General features: G+C 38.8%; 1 long non-coding RNA gene across 1 annotated transcript; it reads right to left on the minus strand.

Moving 5' to 3' along the window:
• Positions 1 to 6,177: 6,177 nt before the first annotated feature.
• On the minus strand, positions 6,178 to 16,621 carry LOC148728063 (uncharacterized). Its single transcript, XR_015988642.1, has 2 exons — positions 16,300 to 16,621; positions 6,178 to 9,597 (listed from the first exon to the last, which is right to left on the minus strand). It is a non-coding gene; the product is annotated as an uncharacterized LOC148728063 (long non-coding RNA).
• Between the last annotated feature and the right edge of the window lie 6,858 nt (positions 16,622 to 23,479).

The raw sequence follows: 23,479 nt of genomic DNA on the forward strand, positions 1-23,479 counted from the left end.
ATCAGTGACGACAACTCGAATTTCTTTTCATTTTACCAAAATATTCCTTTCTGTGAACTAGTTTCGAAAAAAATATTTTAAAGTTCCAGCGATTTTTTTTCCGGCTAAAATTTAAAAAAGTTTGAAAATTCGCCAAAATAGCCGTTTTCGCCTTGCCTAACGGTCAAATCGTCACGCCACTTTAGAAAGATGTTGGTAGCGCTAAACAAGTCCATTCAACATCAAACTTTGCACAGTAATTACAATAAAACTGCACAATAAAAGCATATAAAAAGTTTCTCGTAATTTTCTTTGGTATGGGTTTTATCGCCGTTTTTATAAAGGTGTACTTTGCACGTCTTTTTGGGAGACAAAATGAAGGCTAACTTTGACCGGTTTAAACGACACCTGGTACCTAAAATTTCGACATTAAAACCATATCAGACGAGAGCTCATTTATGGAAAGTTTGGCCGTTGGAAATTAAGTCTTGTCTTGGTTGTTAAATAAAACGTGATGCCACCCAAGCGCCATGTGCAGAATTCGAGGTTCATTTCAAGCTAATTAGAGAGTCAGTTTGTCGAAAATAAACAGAAAAAATTAAATGACCATTAAACGGTGTCAGCATCGTTATGTTTCTTCTGTGAAGCTGTGAATTTATACGTAAAGCAAAGTAGTTTTAATCTTTTAATCTTTCTTAATCACGTTTTAAGTGTCTCTGGTTAACACGGTGTTGTCTTTACAGAATTGTGCACACGTGTTGTCTTTGCAGAATTGCGAAAATCCAAATTTTAGCTAGTATTTCAGATTTGATCGACGTTGTGACAGAAGAAAAATAAAAATTGTTATTTTAAGGCGATAAGACGAGATATGGCCTGCCTCGAGGCAGGACATCGGCTTTTTTTATCTTTAGGTCCATCGGACATAGTTATGTCTGGTTGCGACAAAAGGGTCGCACTTGTCGCAAGCATGCGATGACAGATTTTATGTCCAATGTAAACACCAAAAGAGTAAGTGCGACCCCTGCCTATGTAAAACTAATTTGATTGATAACGAGATAACAATAAAAATAGAAATAGTGAGCAAAAATAGAAATGAAGTAAGGTAAATTGGATAAATAACTAGAAACTAATACATTTCTTCGCGAGCGTTAAGGCCATCTGGATAAATAGTGTTGCCTCTTGAAATTAAAAAAGCTTCCCTGGCCTTGCGTATCGAGTCTCTCTTGGAAAACACTTTTTCAATGGCGATTGGCTCCATGTCGTGAGCAGAGTGGTTAGGAGAGGAAATGAAGTGTTCTGCCGCTGTAGTAGGTTTAGATTTAGAGTTAGGTTTATCAATGGTACGGCGGTGTTCATTAAAAAGGTCTTTTAAACGTCATTTAGTTTCTCCTATGTATTGTAAGTTACAGCGGTTACACTGAATTAAGTAGATAAGGTTTTTAGTGTCACAGGTCAAGTGAGATTTAATGAGACGTGTTTCGCCGGTAGAAAAAAAGGTATAGTTAGTAAGACCGTCAGAGATGTAGGGGCAAGTAGCGCAGTTTCTACCACAACGGAAAGAGCCGGGGGGGGAGTTGAGGATGGGAAGTGGTAGAATTAGAGGGGAGTTTGGCTGTTACTAATGTGTCGCGAAGGTTGGGGGAGCGTCTGAAGGCGACAACTGGCAGCTGAGGAAAAGCTTTTTTGCAGCGGTTAGAAGACTGCAGTAGATGCCAGTGTTTTTTTTATGATGTTGGAGATGTGAGGAAGCGACGGATTAAAAGTAGTTATAAATGGAATACGGTTAAGTTTTTTTACGTCTTTAGTTTGTAAGGTGAGTGTGCGGGAGATGTCAGCGGCGCGTTGTATTTGTTTGGAGACGAATTTATGGCTGTAACCTCGTTTGAGAAGGTATGGGGTAAGTTGAGCGGCGCGAGTCTCAAAAGCTTTATCTGTAGAACAGATACGTCGTAGGCGGAGTGCTAGACTGAACGGAATGGCTTTTTTGGTATGCAATGGATGGCAAGAAGAGTGCAATAGATATATATGTTTGTCTGTGGGTTTGGTGTAGAGGTCAGTGGAGATATTACCGTCGGTGGTTAAAGAGACACTTATGTCAAGGAAAGCCACATTAGTGGAAGAGTGTGAGATGGTGAATTTGATGGTGGGGTAGATATTGTTAAGATAATCGACGAAAATTTTTAGGTTATCTAAACCTTCGGTCCAGACCATAAAGATATCGTCGATGTATCTAAACCAAGTGTGGGGTTTACATGGGGCATTTTTCAAACCGTTAGCTTCGAAAAGACCCAGAAAAAGGTTAGCGAAAGAAGGGGCCATTTTGGTACCCATGGCTGTGCCGTGAACTTGGAGGTAATGAGCATCATTAAAAGTAAAATTGTTCATGTTAAGAACCATACGAATGAGGTCACAAAGTGTAACGGTAGGAATAGGGGTATTGGAGGAGGTACACAGAAAATGGTCACAAGCATTAATACCTTCGTTATGTGGGATATTGGTGTAGAGGGATGAAACATCAAGTGTAAATAGTAAAGAATTAGGGGGCAAATTACCAATGTAAAACAGTTTGTTGAGGAAGTCATTGGTGTCTTTGATATGAGATGGTAGTTTGTGAACGAGTGGTTGGAGGTAGTGGTCAACAAACTGGGATATCCGTTCAGTGAGGTGGCTATTTGATGAGACAATAAGGCGTCCTGGATTACCGGGTTTGTGTATTTTGGGTAAGATGTAAAATCGTCCTTGTCTTACGTCAGTCTGTAAGAGGTATTGTTTTGTTGTTTCGTTGATGCGTTGGTCGTTATGCATCCTGTTAACATAAAAGGTAACACGTTTTTGTATATCAGCAGTGATGTCGTTTGTCAAGCGTTTATAAAATATAGTGTGAGAAAGTTGTCTGTTGCATTCATCGATGTACCAGGTTGTGTCCATAACACCAATACCAGAACCTTTGTCGGCGGGTTTTCCAATTATGTCTTTACGTTCCTTATGTGAGCGTATGGCTTGTCGTTCTGTAGGAGTGAGATTGTCCCGGATAGTTTTAGGTTTACTGGTGGTTATGTCAAGTTTAACAGCATTAAGAAAGGTGTCAAGGGCTCGTTCTCGGTCATGTGGGGGGTTCCAAGTGCTTTTGTTGTGGAAAGGGGTGTCATTTTCGTTAGTGTTGGAGTTGTCACAGTTCTCGTTGAAAAAATATTCAGTTAGTCGCATGCGTCTTGAAAAATCGTAAATGTCTGAAAAGTCTCTACTGACCTCCAACCCGCATTCTCCATAATGAGATTAATTGGGACCGGACGAGTGTTTGCTTTAGAGGCTGAGGCAGCTCTCGTGCTGTGTGCTGAGTAAATATCGATCTTGATGCCACTTTCTTTTAGCGTAGCCTTTGTCCACCTGGCAATAGCGTCCCTCGATACCGCTTTATGCGGTTTTGCATAAGTAATAAATAATCTAGTAGTATCACCCCTTAGCTTACCCGTTTGCTTGATGTATTCCTTCAGGCAGGACTAAGGGCAAACTTTGGGGTCGGGAAGATACGTATAAACAGACACTGATATGTTAAACTTTCCGGGTTTTGAGGTTTTTAAATTTTCTTTGGTTTGAAATACGTATTTATCACCATCCATGACCATCGAGTTCAGGTCTAGCACGTGCATAGTCTGTCCCCTTTGACTTGATACTAATAACAATAGCATTAATAACTTTTGTGAAAGATTTTTCAATGATAACGTTTCATTCGGGTATAGCCCTGAAAGGTACCGCAAAACAACCAAGTCCCAAATGGTCGTGTATTTTGGCATCGGTTTGCGAATCTCAAACACTCCTTTTATGAATCGACAAACACAAACGGTGTGTACTGTATTGCAAATGAGTGCTAGACTATTAGCAATTTAGCTGATCCATTTCACAATTTCATGTTCCAACTCGACATGGGCAACTAGACCGTTTATCATTTGGCTAAACTATTTATGTTTAAGGTGCTCTGTTTCATAAAGGAAACCTAGACTGTCTATAATTTGGCCATGCCATTACATTATTAGCTGTGCTATCCTGCAGCTGATCCTTAAACCACCTTTGTATTTACTGATCTATTTAACATCCTTGTAATTTTGGTGGCGACGGCCGCCCATAGAGAATGGTAATTGATCTGCCCTTGATCACAAAACTCCATCCATCTCCTAAGGTATGTGGCATACTGCTTTTTCGTGCCCTCCCTCCAGGACGCCATGAGTACATCGGTAACGTCATCTGGAATCTGCAAAAATCCGAAGCGTTGCCTGATACAGGACAAACCATTAGCCGTAGTGTTCTGCTTAGTGGATGCAGTTGATTGTGGGAAGGTTGTCTCAGCCGGTGTTGTCCCGGTGTGTAGATCCATGGAAGCTGATAGAGATGTTGAAGTAGCGTTGGAAACCAAATTTGTGTGGGCCATAGAGGTGCAATTAGGATACCTTGAGCTTGGTCCTGGGAAAGTTTCGACAGGCATTTGGGCAAGAGGCTAAAAGGAGGAAAAGCGTAAAAAATGTATTCACTCCAATTTATAGAAAATGCATCGACATGAACACTTCCTGGGTCGGCCTGCATTCATCGTTTCCATCTCTCCTAAGAGAGCAGTAAACATATCTGTCATCTGCGATGACGCTGGTTCTGGTGTATCCACCAGCGAGCGTTCAGTATGCTCTTTAGCACGGTCAAGCTCGTGGGCTGACATAGTGATACGAAGACTTAACCGCGTTAGGATCGTGTTTTAGAGTAGGGGACGACTACGTGGCACCCGCCGGGTTTCTTGACTGGCTAACCGCGTTAGACTGATCCAAATATTGATTTTGTCCTGGAAGCCGTAGGAGCGTTGTAAAGACGACTTGACGTTCAAAGCGCAACATGTGCAATGACTTGCGCAAGCGCCGTGCTACATGACGAGTTTTGCCCACCAAAAACATTTATGCAAATTAGGCTAAGCCGGATCTGAGTTCCGCCTGGCAATTATTGACTGTAAGAGAAGATCTCAGTTCGCGCCCACAGCACGTTCAAGGTGTTGCGGATGAAGTTTCTGTAATTACTTTTTGGCACTTTTCGGCGTCAAAATTGCATAGTTTGGGTAACCCAAAACCCTTAAGCTGACCTTTCTTGTCATAACACGAATGTTTTCCAGAAAGGGACACGCGGTAATGTCGGTGTCACTCGTGTGCAGGCATTTTTCCAGGTAAAACCCTCGCGTGGAATCAACTCAAGTTTACCTTAACGCTCCTTTTATGCGCACAATGTAAGCCAAAGCAATTTTATAGTTAAACGTAAAGATCAGAATATTTTCTTCTAAGGATGATAAATGATCGACGCTGAACTAAATTATACGTTGAAGACAATGACAGCATAACATGCAAAAGAGGAAATTTGGAAAAATACGAAGTAACGGAAACCATGAAATCTTCGATTTTTGAGAAAGGAAATTTTTATAATTCCAAGCCAAGTAAGCTTTTCTAGTGTTTCATTCTTTAAGGCTTTGTGTAGAGCGGGGCCTTTGTTTTATAAACCGTAAAACTTAGTGACAAGTCGAAAGGGCTCGCTCTTGGTTATGATACCAAAGAGTAGAGGGACACCACGGTGATCTTCCAGGTGTTTGATCATCGTCGCCGCTCGTGGTGTACTTCGCTACTCAGGTGAGCGAGATCGACGTTCTTCCTCTCTTTAATTCTAACAGCTGTGTGAAAGACCTCCTTACAATGAAAAACGGTCGATTGTGCTTTTTCAGTGGCGGCTTTAACGCTCGTCCATATTCAGCGCTTATCCTAAACATGGCATCTCTAGCTATCTACAAGACACGCTGCGATGTATTATTCGTCACAACAACTGCGCTGGTGAGATAGAGAATCGAAAGATCACATTGTTACGCTCGAGGCAGAGTGCGCTACGTTTGCCAAGTTCTATAATGGATAACAGACCGTACGGCCTCCCGCAAGAGTAAGGACAAGGTCTTTCAGTTACAAGCAATGGATAAGTGGCATTGTAGAAAGTTTTAATTCGTCCGTGCATCCAAAGGCCAATGGTATGTAATTTTGCTCTTTTCCGTTCTTCACACACTCGAATAGCTGTTAAAATTAAATTTAATTGCGGGTTGTGCAGTCAAAATGCAACGTCGCCCCACATGGTTTTTAGTTAAACCAGCGTCTTCTGAGGCGCTTCCACCAAAATAATTTAGAAGGAAACAACAGCGCTAACCGATTTAATATCTTCTCAAGAACATGTCGAAGTCTAATAAAACGCAGAAATTAAAAATAGTAAGAATTGGTGGTTATGTTAAAAATCATTAAAGAACACTTCTCAGTTTGGCACGATAGTGCTGTCACTTTGCACTAGTTCTTCAAAGTGACTTACTCATTACTTTCAGTATTCGTTCGAGCTTTTCTTCGACGAAACAGGGGACATACAAGAAATCGCAATTCACCTCTAAAACAATTATAATAACAAGCTCTTCTCCCAATTGGACACCAGATATGACTGCGTAGTAATAATTGCGTAGTACGCAAAGTTGCAGTGTGAGAAAAATAATGAGTGAGGAAAATAATTCTAAGTGCTGTACCGCGCGATTTTTAACATAGATTACCTAGCTAAAAGAACTGCTTGTCTTGGATATTTATGATAATATAGGAAGGTCCCCAAGGAATACTAATAACCAGGCGTGTAACTTTGTGATTGACAAACCCTGATAACTCAGGTTTATGTTTGAAAGGGCAAATCATTTAGTACATTTCACTCCAGAAGTAAATAATCTCTTAACTTTCGTAATTATTATTTTGGTTTCAGGCAAATGGTGTCGAGTTGAAAGATACTATGTTCCTGAAACATATATCCAAACTTTGTTGGCAAGCATGCCGAATGCTTTTATATACGTGCGAGGGAAAAAATGCATTTGCGGCCCCCTGTACGGAGTGAGAAATCCAAAGTTTTTTATTACAGGGATGGTAGAGTGAATGATGTTATTTCTGGTCTGAGTCATCAAAGTTCTGTACCATTAGAGTTAAAGAAAAGCTATCGGGGGAATATGGAGGTTGCTGCAAGTAGTAGCTGTTAAACTCTCAACAAGCTTTACAGGCGGCCATGCAAGGAAAGAGCATGGGGCAAGAAATCAAGCATGATTCTCACCCAGTAAACTAAAATGGTTGTTGGAAATTGAGAGGGACGAGCAACCAGAGAATTTGAAGTAATCTGGTGGCCTGATCTTTTCTCAGGCACTAAAAATGGGAAACTGACCTTGCGATTTTGTTTTCCTAAAGTGATACTTTGATTTCAATGATGTGTAGTACACAGTCTAGTTGACTTGTTCGTCATGTTTCCATAAATTTAGTAGCTGTTTCTTGGCATTTTTTGTAAGTTTGTTTTTAAAAAACGATAAAATGGGTTTTGCATTTAGAGGAACAAACTTGTCTGTAGAAGGCTAAGATTAAACCCTGAATACAGCAAAATGACCCTGTAATGTTAATGCAATTCATGTCTAGCTGGGCGCACTATACTCTGATGCCCTTCATTCTGTTGTAACCAAATTCAGAGGAAAAAAAAACACCTGGAGAAACTCTTAGAGTGATAATATCTGTCGACTTTCACCATTTCTATGGTCATCAGGAATGACAGAATAAAGCAGTAACTGTTCACAAAAGTCTTAATTCACTTAACTGAAAGAATAATGAGTTGGAGGGAACTATAGATCATTTTTTCCCAAGCATCTCTAATAATTCATGATGGAAATAATAATAACATTGATAACAATAATAATGATAATAATAATAATAACAATGATAAAAATATTTACAGTAGTTATAGAAATAATGTTCATTATCCTGATGGTTATTATTCCTATGATTATTTCCATTAATCTAATCATTATTATTATCATTTATATTACTATTATGATTATTTCAATGTTTATCTACAAACAAAATGGTGTTATTGTTAATCTAGCTGAATGAGTATCCAAGTAATTGAAACTGAGGGAAAAAAAAAATTTAAGAAAAGCCAGAAAAACCCCAAAAACTGTTCAGGACTGCAATTCTTGAGTTGGCTCATTGTGAAAGGTTTTGGGACTTCACTAAGCTAGTGCTGTCTGTGGTGGGCCCTGTAACAAAGAGAGAAGAGTAGCAGCTGAATTAATAATAATAATACTAAGGACAATGATAGCATTGATTGACCAAAGTCACCCTATGACTAATAACAGATGATATGTGACAAACAGGATAAGCAACACACTTTTCAAAACAAAAAGAGCAAGCTAAAACTGCCATCAGATAAAAATAACTGTCCATAAAAGACTGACAGCATAGAGCTAAAAAAAAAATAGGGACTGGTTCTGCCATCAGATAACAACAGTCCATAGACTGACTACCCAAGAGAAACAGAACAGATTGGTGGTTCTGCCATCAGATAACAACAGCCCATAATGGACTGACTACCCAAGAGAAACAGATTCACCTGTTAGTTCTGCCATCAGATAACAACAGCCCATGGACTAACTACCCAAGAGAAACAGAACCAGGCAGGTGGTTTTGAATCAGAAAACAACTATTTAAGACATTAGCCCTCTGTACAATGTGTCTTAGAAAATCTTCTGCATTCTAACAATCTATTGAAGAGACAAACTATCAGAAACACTTGAATTTCTATTGGGGGGGAGGGGGGAGGAATTAAATGAAAATCTCCTTGCCTCAGCATGCCATCCTCACTGAGCAGCCTATTTCAATTTAAAAATGATGATCACAATCATAAAGATAATGATAATGATAACAATAACAAATCATTATTATGATCATTTATATTACTATTATGATTATTTCAATGTTTATCTACGAACAAAATGGTCTTATTGTTGGTCTAACTGAATGAGTATCCAAGTAATTGAAACTGAGACAAAATAATCTCAAGAAAAGACAGAAAACCCCAAAAACTGTTCAGAACTGCAATTCTTGAGTTGGCTCATTGTGAAAGGTTTTGGGAGTTCATTAAGCTAGTGCTGTCTGTTGTGGGCCCTGTGTCAAAGAGAGAAGAGTAGCAGCTGAATTAACAATAATAATATTGAGGACAATGATAACATTGATTGACCAAAGTGCCTCTGATTAATGACAGATGATACGTGACAAACAGCATAAGCAACACATTTTTCAAAACAAAAAGTGCAAGCTAAAACTGCCATCAGATAAAAATAACTGTCCATAAAAGACTGACAGCAAAGAGCTGAAAAAAATAGGGACTGGTTCTGCCATCAGATAACAACAGTCCATAGACTGACTACCCAAGAGAAACAGAACAGATTGGTGGTTCTGCCATCAGATAACAACAGCCCATAATGGACTGACTACCCAAGAAAAACAGATCCACCTGTTAGTTCTGCCATCAGATAACAACAATCCATGGACTAACTACCCAAGAGAAACAGAACTAGGCAGGTGGTTTTGACTCAGAAAACAACTACTTAAGACAAGCCCTCTGTACAATGTGTCTCAGAAAATCTTCTGCATTCTAACAATCTATTGAAGAGAAAAACTATCAGAAACACTTGAATTTCTACTTGGGGGGAGGGGGGGGGGGGTAAATGAATAAAAATGTACTTGCCTCAGCATGCCATCCTCATTGAGCAGCCTATTTCATTTTGAAAATGATTCAATCACAATCATAAAGATAATGATAACAATAACAAAATCATTAATAATAATGATAATTATAATAATCATAACAATAACTACAATGACAAAGTCCGTGTTAGTCTGGCCTCTACCTTGCAGAAAATACAGCCCACCAGCTGAAGCTGAATTCTTTAAAGGAATTGTATTGCAATTGGTCATTGAGTCACTCAAGCCACCTCACCACGACAAGGTACGAACATTAAGGTGAAAAAAAGGGTCTGTAAAATTGACTCCATGCTGATTCGAGATGAGAAATCCGTGTTCGAAGCTTCTTCAGTTCCACTCCAAGGGAATTTACTCTAGCTGATCTTTCGGTAAGTTAGGAAGCGAGCTCTTCGGAGTCGTGACTGAGTTTGGCGCCAAAAGATAAATTTTTCGCGCCTTCGGGCTCAAAGTCTAGTGTGGCAAAGTTCACCAGATTTACGATAGTCATAAATCCCGCAGATTTAATAAGTTCGTCGGGGATTGTTTTATTACGAAGAAGATAGACTATTAGACAAGAGAAACCATTTTCGAAGTGGAAAACGCACCATAACTCACGACTGACGACAAACTAGAATTACTGCGCGATACATTGTAAACAGCACCATTCGTGACAGCGCTCACTATTGTATATAACAATGCTAACCTGATATCATTTTGTTTCAACAACAATTTCTCTTAATCGTTTGTATTTCGCTATCGGCAAGGTTTAAAATGCTCTAATTGGATACATATTCCTTTCTACCATTTTACAAGGAACTCAATCATATTTCTTAATGAAGCAAGTGATGAATGACGTATTTTCAGATATAACAAAAGCAGTGGGAATACAAATTCATAACAATGCAGAAAATGCCTATGAATTTTCTAGAACTCTTTATCATAAAATGAACTGAGTATTTTTTTATCTTTTTTTCTCTTTTCTATTCCGATAATGGCTTAATTGAGTCGCCAAAGTATTGCATAACCTTGCCTTTAATATTTTAAAATTATTTCTCTGTCTTTCTGGTCGCAATTTTTTTCATTCACCACTTTCATGAAGTTTCTATTATATTCTACTGTCTGCTGTGTTATACAGTTTTCCCTTCTGTTTTTGCAGAAATTGGACATCAATCAATGATTTTTCCATGTCGAAACGTATTTTCAAGCCGGCAGCTTAGGTCACTGATTGTTACCTGCTTCCCTAATAGGTCCTAAGCAGTTGTTTTGTGAAAATATGTTATGCGAACAAGCGGTAGTCGACGTCGACGGGAAGTCCAATATCTTCGGAATTTGTCTGTCCCTCAGAGCAACTTTGTCTTTGTGATGAAAGTTTTTCATCTCTGGATAGCCGTGAAAGCGACCGCCATGCCTTATTTGCAAGTCAATTCAACTAGTCAATGGACTCGCTTGATGACCCTGAACTTCATCTCTATTTTAACCTGAATTTACCGAGCAAAGGCTTAAGGATTGGCCATTGGAATGTTAACCATCTACTGACGTCGTCTAAATTCGATCAGATCAAGATGTTTTCAAAAAACAAGGATGGAACGCCACAAGTTGATGTCCGCTGGTTTAAATGAAACTTTCCTAAATCCAACCATCCCGGACACTCTCTATTCAGTTCCTGGATTGACAATCTTCAGACGCGACCGGCGAATGAAAAGCGGCGGTGGAGTGCTGGCTTTTATTAAGGATGAATTGACTGCAATTCGTAGAACGGATCTGGAAGACTCTAACTTGGAGATATTGTGACTTGAGTCTGCTCCTTTTAAATCTAAAAGGTCTCTTTTATACTGGCTGGAATTTATCGATCTCCATCCTCTACCAGAGCTGATAATATCGCTCTTGAAAAGAACATCGAAAAGGCCGACTTATTGAATAAAGAGACTATCCTTAACGGAGATTTTAATATCGATGCCTCCAATCCCCAGGCCTACAATAAAAATCGTCTTTGTAAGAGCTTAAACAGTATGAATTTCAAACAGCTCGTCTCTACAACGACACGTCCAGTCAGTAATTCGTGCCTAGACCACATTCATACCAACAATCCACAACGAATCCAAAACATTGTCTGTCCTAGCATTGGTCTCTCCGATCATCTACCAGTCTTCGCAATAAGAAGTTTCAACCCTAATTACGAGCGTAACCATCAACAAAAAGGTAACACTTACATCAAACATCGATACATGAAGAATTTTAACGCAGAACAGCTTAAATCTACACTCAAAGAAACCCCATGGGACTCAGTGTTTATTTTTGACGATATCGATGATTTGCTCTCTTCGTAGGAATTGTTGTTTAATATACGGCATTGGACTCGAATTGTCCTTGGCAGGTCAAAAGAGTAGCGAAAGCCAAAAAACCACCTTGGCTGAATAGTTCCGGTTACCAAGCAGCTGAGGGAGCGGGACAGGCTTTTTAAAGATTGCTAAAAGATCGCAAAATCCTGCCGACTGAGAAAGATATAAAGGAGCTCGGAATAAAGCAGTTTCAGTATTGAGAAGAGCTAACTCCCAATTCTTCAAAACCACCCTTGAACATAATAAGAACAATCCTAAGGGAATTTGGAGGACCATCAAGTTGCTCATCGGTGTTAACAAACAACAATCAATTTATCGTTTGAGAACCGATGGGTATAAATGATAAATATAATAAATAAATGGCTGAAGCATTTAATATTCACTTCTCAACAATTGCAGGCAAGCTGAGGAATTTGTTACCTGACACGCCGTTTGACACCGCTAAGCTGAGTAATTATGTAAGATCGCGAAAGGACGAAAGCGTTATCTTCTCAATTCCATCAATAACAGAAGAGATGTTGTTAGTTACCTCTTGAAAATCGATTCTAATAAATCTACTGACATTGACGATATCAGTTCTCGAATGCTCAAATTAGCTGCTCCATTTGTTGCACCCTCAATTGCAAAGTTGATCAACCTTTCATTTTCTTTAAACGTGTTTCCACGGTCGCTGGAAAACTGCCAAGGTGACACCGATCTTCGAGAGCGGAGACCCTACTGACGTTACAAACTATCGTCCAATATCTGTTTTGCCCATACTATCTAAGATTGCTGAGAGACATGTTCACAACGCACTTTACAGCTTCCTGTCCGAAAAAGACTTAATTTGTACTAGACAATCAGGCTTTCGTCCAAGACATAGCACAGAAACTGCCTTAATCAAGGTCATCGACGATCTCCTATTCAACCTCGATAATGACTGTGTTAGTGGGATGGTCCTGATTGATTATCGTAAAGCGTTCGAAATGATAAATCATACCCTGTTGTTAAAGAAACTTGAAGTTCATGGGCTTAGTACGGAAACCCTCCAATGGCTTACCTCTTATCTGAGAAATAGACGCCAACTTGTCAAATTGGAGGATAAACAGTCTAATGTTGCCAAAGTTCCACATGGCATTCCCCAGGGGTCAATACTGGGCCCCTTGTTATTTATCGTCTTCATCAACGACTTACCCTTTCATGTTACTTCATCTACGATTGATTTGTACGCTGACGATACAACGTTGACTTCCTGTGCGAATTACAGCTCAATTGTTGGACTAGAGCAGAACCTGAATTCGTCAGTTGCTCAAATTGCCGAATGGGCAGCTTCCAACAAAATAGCGATCAACGAAAGCAAGACCAAAGCTATACTCATTACTGGTAAGCGTCTCTCCTCAAAGATCAGTTTCGAGATGGCTTTAACTATTAATGGAACTGAACTTGAACTTGTCCCCAGTGTTAAACTGCTTGGTCTTGAAATTGACTCTGAACTTGCATTGTAAAATTCCCATGTTGAGAAACTATGTAAAAAGCTGTCCCAGCGAATCGGAATATTGAATAAGGTACTACGATCTTGCCTGCCCATGACACAAAGATTACCGGCTGTATTATAACTTTATGATTAGATCGGTCCTGCTTTATGTCAGCTCAATCTGGACTAGCTGTAACAAGGAGAGTCTAGGTCGTGTTTTAAAGTTGCAAAAACGACCAGCTAGGGTAATTTCTGATGCTGACCACCAAGTGTCTAGTGTCAAGCTGTTCAATAGACTTCAGTGTCTCCCTTTTTATGAGGAATCCAAAATAGCTAAATGCTGCGTTGCGTACAAACGCATCAAGCGTGAAGTACCGTTGAGCAACATAATCGTGCTACAAGATACAGCAACACTAATTTTATTAGCCCAAGATTTAATCGTAAGACCGAAGGCGGTAGATCATTCGCAGTCACTACCTGTAAACTTTGGAATAGCTCAAGTCTAGAACTCAGAAATTCTGTATCATTAGAATCTTCTAAGAACAATTTTAGAAACAACCTTCTCAATGTACAACAGAAACTATATCATTTTATAGTCTAACATACGATTCATCATTTGCTCTCAAGTTACATTTTATTTTTATTCTTAATTGGTCTTCTTATTAGATAGATATTCCTAGTTTTTATAGATAGTTATGTTAGAAGTCAACATACATTGCTTCTTAGAATTTTTTAAATAGAGGGCCACAAGTTTATTAGTTACTTCAACTATTACGTGCCACCCTCTCTAAATAAAGTGTATTTATTTATTTTTATTTATTTATTTATTTAGAACTCTTTTTCGGGTTGTAGTTTGTGAAATTATGAAATGAGAACCTAAATTACAATGCTGTTAGTACGAATAATCACTTGTTGTTCGCGCCAAGGAAATTTCCCAAAAATCTGATTTACTTTGAAAGCTACAATAATTAGTATCGCACAGGGCCAGTCGTTTAAAACAGATTTCGAAGTGGAAAACGCTCTATAGTGCACGACTCACGACAAACTAAAATTACTGCGCGATACATTGTTAACAGCACCATTCGTGACAAAACTCATTATTGTATGTAACAATGCTATCTTGAGATCATTTTGTTTCAACACCGATTTCTCTTAATCATTTGTATTTCGCTATCGGCGAGGTTTAAAATGCCCTAATTGGATACATTTTCCATTCTACCATTTTACAAGAAACTCATTCATATTTCTTAATGAAGCAAGTGATGAATGGCGTATTTTCAGATACAACAAAAGCAGTGGGAATACAAATTCCAATGGATTTTCTAGAACTATCATACAATGAATTGAGCATTTGTTTATCTTTTTTCTCTTTTTTACTCTGATAATGGCTTAGTTAAGTCGCCAAAGTATTGCAAAACCTCGCCTTTAATATTTTAAAATTATTTCTCTGTCTTTCTGGTTGCATTTTTCTTTGTTCACCACTTTCATGAAGTGGCTATTATATTCCACTGTCTGCTGTGTTATACAGTTTTCCCTTCTGATACGATGAATATATGAAGTTCATATATTTTGAACTGCGGTTATAGATACGTATGATGCACGATCCTCGCATCATACGTATTTAATACCGCAGTTCAAAATATATGAACTTCATATATTCCTTTTATCTGATTTATCATCACGGGTTTATTACGAATCAACTTAACGGCCTGCTCCCAGTTGGCTTGTTAGCTCAATTAGTAGAGCGCTGCACTAGTATCGCAGAGGTCCGTGGTTCGAGTCCCGTACAGGCCTGATTTTTTTCAGGTCTGATTTTCGCTATTGCATAAATAGCGCTCTCTACTACGAGGATTGTGCATCATACGTAAGTTTTCCCTTCTGTTTTTGCAGAAATTGGACATTCCATGTCGAAACGTACTTTCAAGCGCAGCTTAGGTCACTGATTGTTACCTGCTTCCCTAAAAGGTCCTAAGCGTTGTTTTGTGAAAATATGTTATGCAAACACGCAGTAGTCGACGCCGGCGGGAAGTTGAGATCAGAAACGAAATAATGAAATACGTCTTTATGCGATTGAATAGGCTGCCTGGTTTCTGTACCTAAGTTTCACTTATTCTCGCCTATGATGAATTATTAATCCTATTAGGTGAAAGATTACCTATTTCCCCAAGCAAAATTTTCAATATTCATCGCTTAGCAAGAAAAGTTGCTTAAGGATTATTCATCGCGTGGTCGCACGAAACAAAGAATTTGACCGCGAAAAAACAATTGGAAAAAAGAATTATTTGCAGTCACTCAAGTGCATCTTGCCTTTGGCACATTTTTTTCTTAGAGGATTAGTTTTGAGTTGCTTAGTTTCAAGTTTTTCAGAATGGCAGATGTTGTATCCCGTGGATTCATTTTCTTGTTGTAACAAACATGTCGCCGAGCAACCTCGGTATCATGTTGTGTTCCTTAAAGAAAAATTTCAAATAGCATTCATTTGTAACGGCTTGAAACCGTTCTTAACACGAAAATTTAGAAAATTTTCTTATTACACAGGATTATTTATAAGAAAATATAAGATATTCTACGAGTGTCAAACCGCCGACTTCTAATATGCGTCTAGCATCACGCGCAAAATGTGTTTCTCAAATCTTCTATGATGAACAACTGAGCATATTTTAATTCTTAAAACGGCGTAATCGGTCAACTTCTTTCGATATTTGCATAGCCTTTGAAAAGTGTGTTTGGAGTAGACAATAGATAGACTATTAGACTATTAGACAGCTATTAGACCGAACGTGAACACAACGTGAACGAGGTCGGGAATCCTGGCTAACCCCACTACTCCGAACGATAAATTGGCCGGCTGAAGTTCCCGCGTCGCCACACTTTGGATTTCGTCGGGAAATATCTTAAATACATCGCGTATGAAATATTTACGCAAAGGAACGTCACATACCTCTTTCAAAAGTAGATACCAATGCTTGCAAGGGTCAAGTGTGGCGCTTGTAATCCTGCAAAGACTCTGCGTCGTTACGTTAGCCGGTGGAAAGCCGCACGTCGAAAATCCGACTTCCTTTATGACTTCATTTCGAATGGTTTCGAAATCAAAAACATGATGCTTTTCGACATTTCGACATGAAAAATCTCGTCGAGGTTTAATATTATAATATTGGTAAGAATTTAACCAGGATACGAGGCCAAGTCGTGCGGTCGCCACGGGTTTTGTACAAAAACAATAACATCGTGTACTATGATCGCAAAGCGTGAGCACTGATCGATCCACCAAGTGACGCAATACTGGAAATTCGATACGGTTGTTATTCAGGTCGTACGGCACATGAAAATTGCGATATATTTTGTTACTGTTTTATGGCAAACCAAGCGAAAGAATCATACCTAAATAATCGAAAGAGAGGCTTTTTCGAATACGGCGCCTCGCAGGTATTGCCTCTTCTGTGAAAAGGAAGGATGTTTGAAAGCCTACGTGATTAAAAATGTCGTTATAAGGAAACAGGCAGAAACAGAGAAAACGCAGTATTTTATGACCATTACCCGCACAGCAAACTTCATTTCATTTCATGATTTTGATTTTGATTGCCAACAGATGACCCCGCGATAACTCGCACGCAATCGCGTATCTCTCGTGGATTCGTGGGCGCTAATCTGTGTAATTACATTGTGGTGTAATTAATGTGATGACATCCACCCAACGCCTTCTTCCCCAAACCTCGGCATCAATTTACGATGCATTCTGAGAATTTTTTTCTTGAGCAAAGCTCGTCATGGGAGTCATAGGATCTCAACGCCTTCTGGTCATGTGATAGAATGTTTTCTTTTAAGGGAATAAAAATTTTGCAAGATAAATAGAAACCAGATGACTATGCTTTGGTTAAGCTTTTATTTGAGGTGTTCACCATTCAATAGTTTTCGATCGCGCTATAATGCTTGAAGAAGCTAATCGCGTGATGAAGACAAACATCTGTAGATATACATATGCTTTTTATGAAAAAGGAACTTTGACACGCTTCGTCCAAATATCCTAAGGAAAATGAGAAAAGTGCCATACGCTTCAAGTTATAACCGAGTATTTTGGCCTTTTTAACTTTCGTTAAGTACCGACGCTGTTCTTTTCTATTTCAAATGGATGCAGAAACAACCCGAAGGCTCGCGGCAATGGTCGTAAAGCGAGCGGAACGAAAACCCTCAAGGGCACATTATTCATACAAGATGTCATCAACAGGAACTCGTTCGAGAGCTTAACACGGTTCCATTACTTCCTACTGTAATGCACTCAGCTGTGTGTGGACAAGTTACACAATGATTGTAACCTCCTCCAATCATCTGTTCTCATTTCTCTTAATCCGTGATTTTTTTAAGGGATTTCCTACATGGAAACACAAGAAAATAGCTGGGAGAATTCGAAAGAGTTAAAGTGTGATCGCACAGAACAAATGGGCTCGACCTACGAGCGAAAGTCAACTTCAAACGGAAAAACCTTTTGTGAACAATTTCATCCGCTTGAATGCTTGAACTGACAAGTGACGCGACTAACTGCTCAAGGTTCAACGATAACTTGAATCCTTATTTTGTTGAGATTCCCTTGCCTTCCTCCGGAAAGATTATTGAGGTTTTTCGTCTGAGCGAAGCGCAAACATTTAGAATACTATGATCAATTGCAGTAACTCACTTTTTTGTTTACCCAAGTGTGAGGTTCCAGTTTGCTCTCGAGCGGTGGCGCTCAGTGTTCGGCTAATAGCTTAGGATTAACAATCAACGCAACCTGAAATTTAGCAAAACTCTTCAGTATCTGACTTGCGCACATGTGCAAAGAACACATCCTCAAGCCGCGGAAGTCGGGGACTAAGGGCGTTTTTGTTCATTTGCTGAAAGAAAGCAGCTAAGACGAGCAAAGAACTCCAAATATTTCAAACCGCTCGTTCCTTTCTTTAACCAAAAGGATAATTAAAAAGTTATCCGATGCTTATCATCTGATCACCAAACACTTAGCTTTACCAAGTGTTTGCTTATTTCCGCGTTTGTATCAACTTTGGCCACAAATAACGTAGTATTAGGTTGCTAGACGGATCAGTCACAAGGGCCCACATGTTAACTGAGACGTGTATTTTTAGTACATTTTTAGTGCATTTATCTCACCGCAGTGTGGAGCTATTATTCGCAGCTAACAATATCGCGCCGGTCTGGACTGTGGCAAAAACGAGTACGCGCCGAAACAGTTAATAATGAATCGAATCTCTCCTGTGACGGATCGAATATAATAAAAACATTTTCGTAAGAAGACCAAAGCGTAAATATCTCGAAAACAAAAACTGACACCCCCAACAAGTAAATTCCAGTCACATTTTCCAATACGAGTCTATTGTCTATCCGGTATAATATAACACGAAATGACGTTTACAATTGAAGATTCAGACTAAAAAAAATACAGATGTTTCTCAGAGAGAAGTCAATCAAAATTTGCTGAAATATTCCAATACAGTTGATCACGAAATGAACTGTCTCCTGCGGCTTGAATTAAACAAATCTCTCCTACACAGCAGTCCCCAGTCCTCGAAGAGCCACGCGGGAAACACTTCTTTTCATACCTAAAAGAGGAAATAGGCGGAAATGGTCTCAAAACTTGTTTACGCTCTCACTTCTTCAGTTGTACCGAAGAGAGTAGCAGTGTTTGTAAATTGCGGTCACATTTTCCAATGCGAGTAGATGAGAAAGGGATACTACGCAATGGAGATAGTCACGAGAATGAGAAGCTTTTACTAGCCAGAAGACGCAAAAGACGGTATAGAGTAAGAGGTCACTTTGACCGTCCTCTTATTTTCAGCGCCGTTCCTTAAAGAGCGACCTCTTTCTTTCTCTTTATCTTTATCCTATCTGTACCTTTTAGGGTTTTTCAAGCGTTATCACCATTTTCCTCGCGAAAGACGATAACATTTTGATTTTTTATAAATTTGCCGTAAATCTTTAACAAGTCGTAATAATCTCTTGTCTATTTAGTAACGTTTGTACCCGTCATTCACGGTTTGCTTATTTATCCATTAGTGGCCCTGCCGTCAAAGCAAGCTGTTCACTCTAACAAAGAAAATTAAATAAGCAACGAGAGGACTAACGAAAACCACGAGACTTAACAACAAAAATGGATATTTTCTGAAAATCTATACCACGGTGAGACTTTGAGGAACAACGTACCACGGTGAGACTTTGAGGAACAAGGGAGCATCGACCATCCTTGAACTTGAGAATTTAGATTTTGGTCGCCGTAAACGCTACAATTTCTAAGTAAACAAATAGAAGCATGACCTATCAGTGACGCCAATGTGGGTGGACAGACTTTCGTCTCTTTGGGGAAGCATCATGATGGATGCTAGAGGCACTCGTCGCTAATTAATAAGAGAAAATAGACATTCGCATTTACAGATTATCCTTCTTTGCATAATTCATTTTTCAAGCGACAAAAGAATCATTATGACAGATTATCACGAAAAAACTAAGAAAAATCGAGCTTCATGCATGGGAAGCGTGCGACAAGCTTTTCCACATCTTTCGGACCAACCGCTCACAATCTTCTCCAAATCCTTTCCTTCTTTTTCCTTCAATGGCAGAAAATTAATGCTGAGCTAAAAATATTTCCACTCGACAGTGCGATACACAGTTGAAGCAAATCGAGAAGGAAATTTACATCTTTCGTGCCCTCGAGCGAAACTGGCTCAATTCATGCATGATCAGAGAAACTGTTATCAACGGTGTTTTGTACTGCATAATGAAGTTTGAAAAATGACTAAGGCTACTACTATACGCATTTCAGTTTTATGTAGGAATTCAAAAGTGGCTGTATGTGTAACCATATCAAAAAGCGCCAGTCGAGCCTAAATTTAAGCATAAGTTATGGGAGCAGCGTTGTGTTCCAAATACGGAAACGTTTCAAAAAAAAGTCGCTGTCGGCGTGCCGCTCAACAAACAAAAGGTTAGCATCAGAGAAAAGTCTATAATAACAATGTGTAACTTCACTATGTGTAACTTAACAATGTGTAACTTCACGATTTTCAATTGAAACATCTGCTTTTGTGACTTGGACTTTGACTTCGGGACAAACCTCCGAAGGTTTGACCCGATAAAATGGTTCCATACAACATGCATCATCATATATTTTATTCGTCAGTAAAGATGCGTACATTTATGTTTACAAAGATAATAATATCATTAAAAACCTTCTTGTGCTTAACGGAAAGAGCTCTCGATTACTCAGAGGAGCAATCAAGGAAGAATTAATTACAGAATCAATTGACGGAAGAGCTCGCTTACTTAAACATAGGATAATTCAGCTTCCGAAGGTATTTTGCAGACTCGAAAGCACTAAAAATTTTTCTTCACTTTCTTTGATCTAGTGTTTATCCAGTAAAATACAATATGATATAACATTTACAATTGAACATTTAGACGAAGGCAATAGTTCCGAAATTTCTCAGGAATGTTTCTAAAGCATTCCAGCACGCCTGTACGACAAAGGGATATTACATTAAGAACTTCTATTAAATTTTACTGTGAAAGGTAAGGTAAGAGCAAAAGCTGACACCTATGGGAAAAAGGGTAATATTCTTATACTAGCAAGCCTACCAACCTCTCACCTTGAAGAGAAATCACGGAAATATTATGACCAAACATATGTCGACCCCCTGATGAGAAATGTGATCGCGCAAGCCACGTGGAATCATGAACTGCTCCAAGAAAAAATTCAAATTAATTACAGAACCAATTGACGGAAGAGCTCGCTTACTTAAACATAGGATAATTCAGCTTCCGAAGGTATTTTGCAGACTTGAAGACACTAAAAATGTTTCTTCACTTTCTTTGATCTAGTGTTTATCCAGTAAAATACAATATGAAATAACATTTACAATTAAACATTTAGACGAAGGCAATAGTTCCGATATTCAGTTTCTCAGGAATGTTTCTAAAGCATTCCAGCACGGCTGTACGACAAAGGGATATTAGGATTGTTTTGCCATCGCAGTAAAGATCTGTTGTGAAATAACATGAATACAATGACTTAACCATTCGTAACACTGATCGGAGGTCTATTTCCTTTTGCACTGTTTCTTATCTTCGCAGATAACTAAAAGAAAAGATGAACTAGAGTGATTTAAACAGCAATTATTGATTGGTCAACTGGATCATATGTTTTAAGTATCTATCCAGTATAATACAGTATGAAATAACGCTTTCAATTAAAGATTCGGACTAAAACGAATGTAACGATGTTTCATCATAGGGAGAAAGTCGAGCAAAATTTTCTAAAGCATTCCAACATGGTTGTACTACGAAATAAACTGTCTCCCGCCGTTTGGATTAAACAAAATTTCTTCTACACTGAACATTCCTCAGTCCTCGAAGAACCACGCGGGAAAACTCTTCTTTCCATATCTAAAAGAGGAAACAAGTAGGAAATGAACTTAGAACTCAGAAGAAAGCAGCACTTTTTAGGTTTGTATTGGATCAACCAACAGAATACAAGGATTGCTAAACAAATTGAAATTAAGGCTTACAGAAATATTTACTCCAATATGCACAACCTTTTCCTCCCAATACTTGAAATAAAGATATAAAAGGGATGAACTAATCATCAGAAAACCTGAACTGTTTACCTTCTGTTGTAGAAATGTAATAAAGGGTTTTTTTTTCAAATATACTAAAATCGACTTACCTAACTTGGGCGTTCATCGTGTTCTTCAGGATAGTTTTTACTAGTAACCACCTCAATATTTTGGTGCTCTTCATTTCTCATCGGATTTTGCCTCATTGCAAGTAAAGTCTGTTGTCGGTTGTTTTCTTGCTGCTCTCGAATCTGAACAATTCTGCTTAACATTTTCATGCAAAACAGGATGCAAAGAAATAACATCAAACATGCTACGTTGAACCACTCTTGAGAGACATGCATGGTATTTCTGAAAGAAGTCAAGGAACTTGCTCGTAACTGTCTAAACGGACCGTCTTGTGCCGCGACTTCCCCCAATATGAATCACTTTAGATGTCGAGGCAGAGAAGTTACCCAATAGGGGATTATCATCAAACGCCGACACGCGACAGCGATGACACCGTCGGAAAATCAAGTGGAAAACAGTGGTGCGGTGGGGGCTTTAAAAACATCGTGACATGAAACAAATCACCTGATATCATCTTTTGTTTTGGTACGTCGTATTAGTTTGCTAATGTTCCGTGTTCCATTGTTTTGACAACCTGTTTGCAACCAGCTGACCACTGTCTGCGGGCTGTCAGCCGGGCTGTGATCATTCGCCTTTATCACGGAGCTGCCATCTTGAATTATTCATTACCTAATTGAACATGAAAGGGAGGTCACGCGTGGTAAGGTCACCTTTGCAATCATGCTGAACGGAGATAATTGTTGTGTGCCTTTGTGCCAAAATAATAGATCAAAGCAGCAGTTATCATTTCTTTTCATCAACTTCCAAACGAAAAAGCCTTAAAGCATCCATGGATTATAAATATTAGGTGGGATGAAGGGAAACATTCGAGGTAAAACAATTTTATTTTGATTTTTCATAGTCTATCATTTGTTTACAAATTTTAGGGAAACAGTCATTCTGTAAACAACTGCAAGAAATGCTAGACAAACGTCACTGTTAGATTCCACACTGGCCTCTCATCCTTCCAATTCCTCATAAGTACTTTTAATGCCATAAAACCAACCGCAGACAAAGTGTATTCTTGGTCACAAATACAGCGAATTAGGAATAAGGGAAAATCTGATGTAGAAGTCATGAGGAGCACTGTCAAAACATGTATACTTTCTTTATTTGACCAATTTTACTTGTGCCTGACTAAGTTAAGGCTGGGTACTTTAAGTGAAAAATTGGCTGAGGATTTCAATATTTCTGTTTCAACTGTAAGTCGTGTATTTTTATCATGGGTTTACTTTCTGTATTTTTTATCATGGGTTAACTTTCTGTATTTTGTATTGGGGACCCTCTCTATCTGGCCATCTATAGCTAAAATTGATAAGCATTTGCCACAAAGTTTTAAGTTGCTGTATTCCAAGTGCCGTGGTATTATAGATGCTTTTGAAATCAAGGTGCAGGCACCTTCTAGCATGCTTTTAAACAGTC

The sequence above is a fragment of the Stylophora pistillata genome, chromosome 6, assembly GCF_964205215.1.
Source record: "Stylophora pistillata chromosome 6, jaStyPist1.2, whole genome shotgun sequence".
NCBI lineage: Eukaryota > Metazoa > Cnidaria > Anthozoa > Scleractinia > Pocilloporidae > Stylophora > Stylophora pistillata.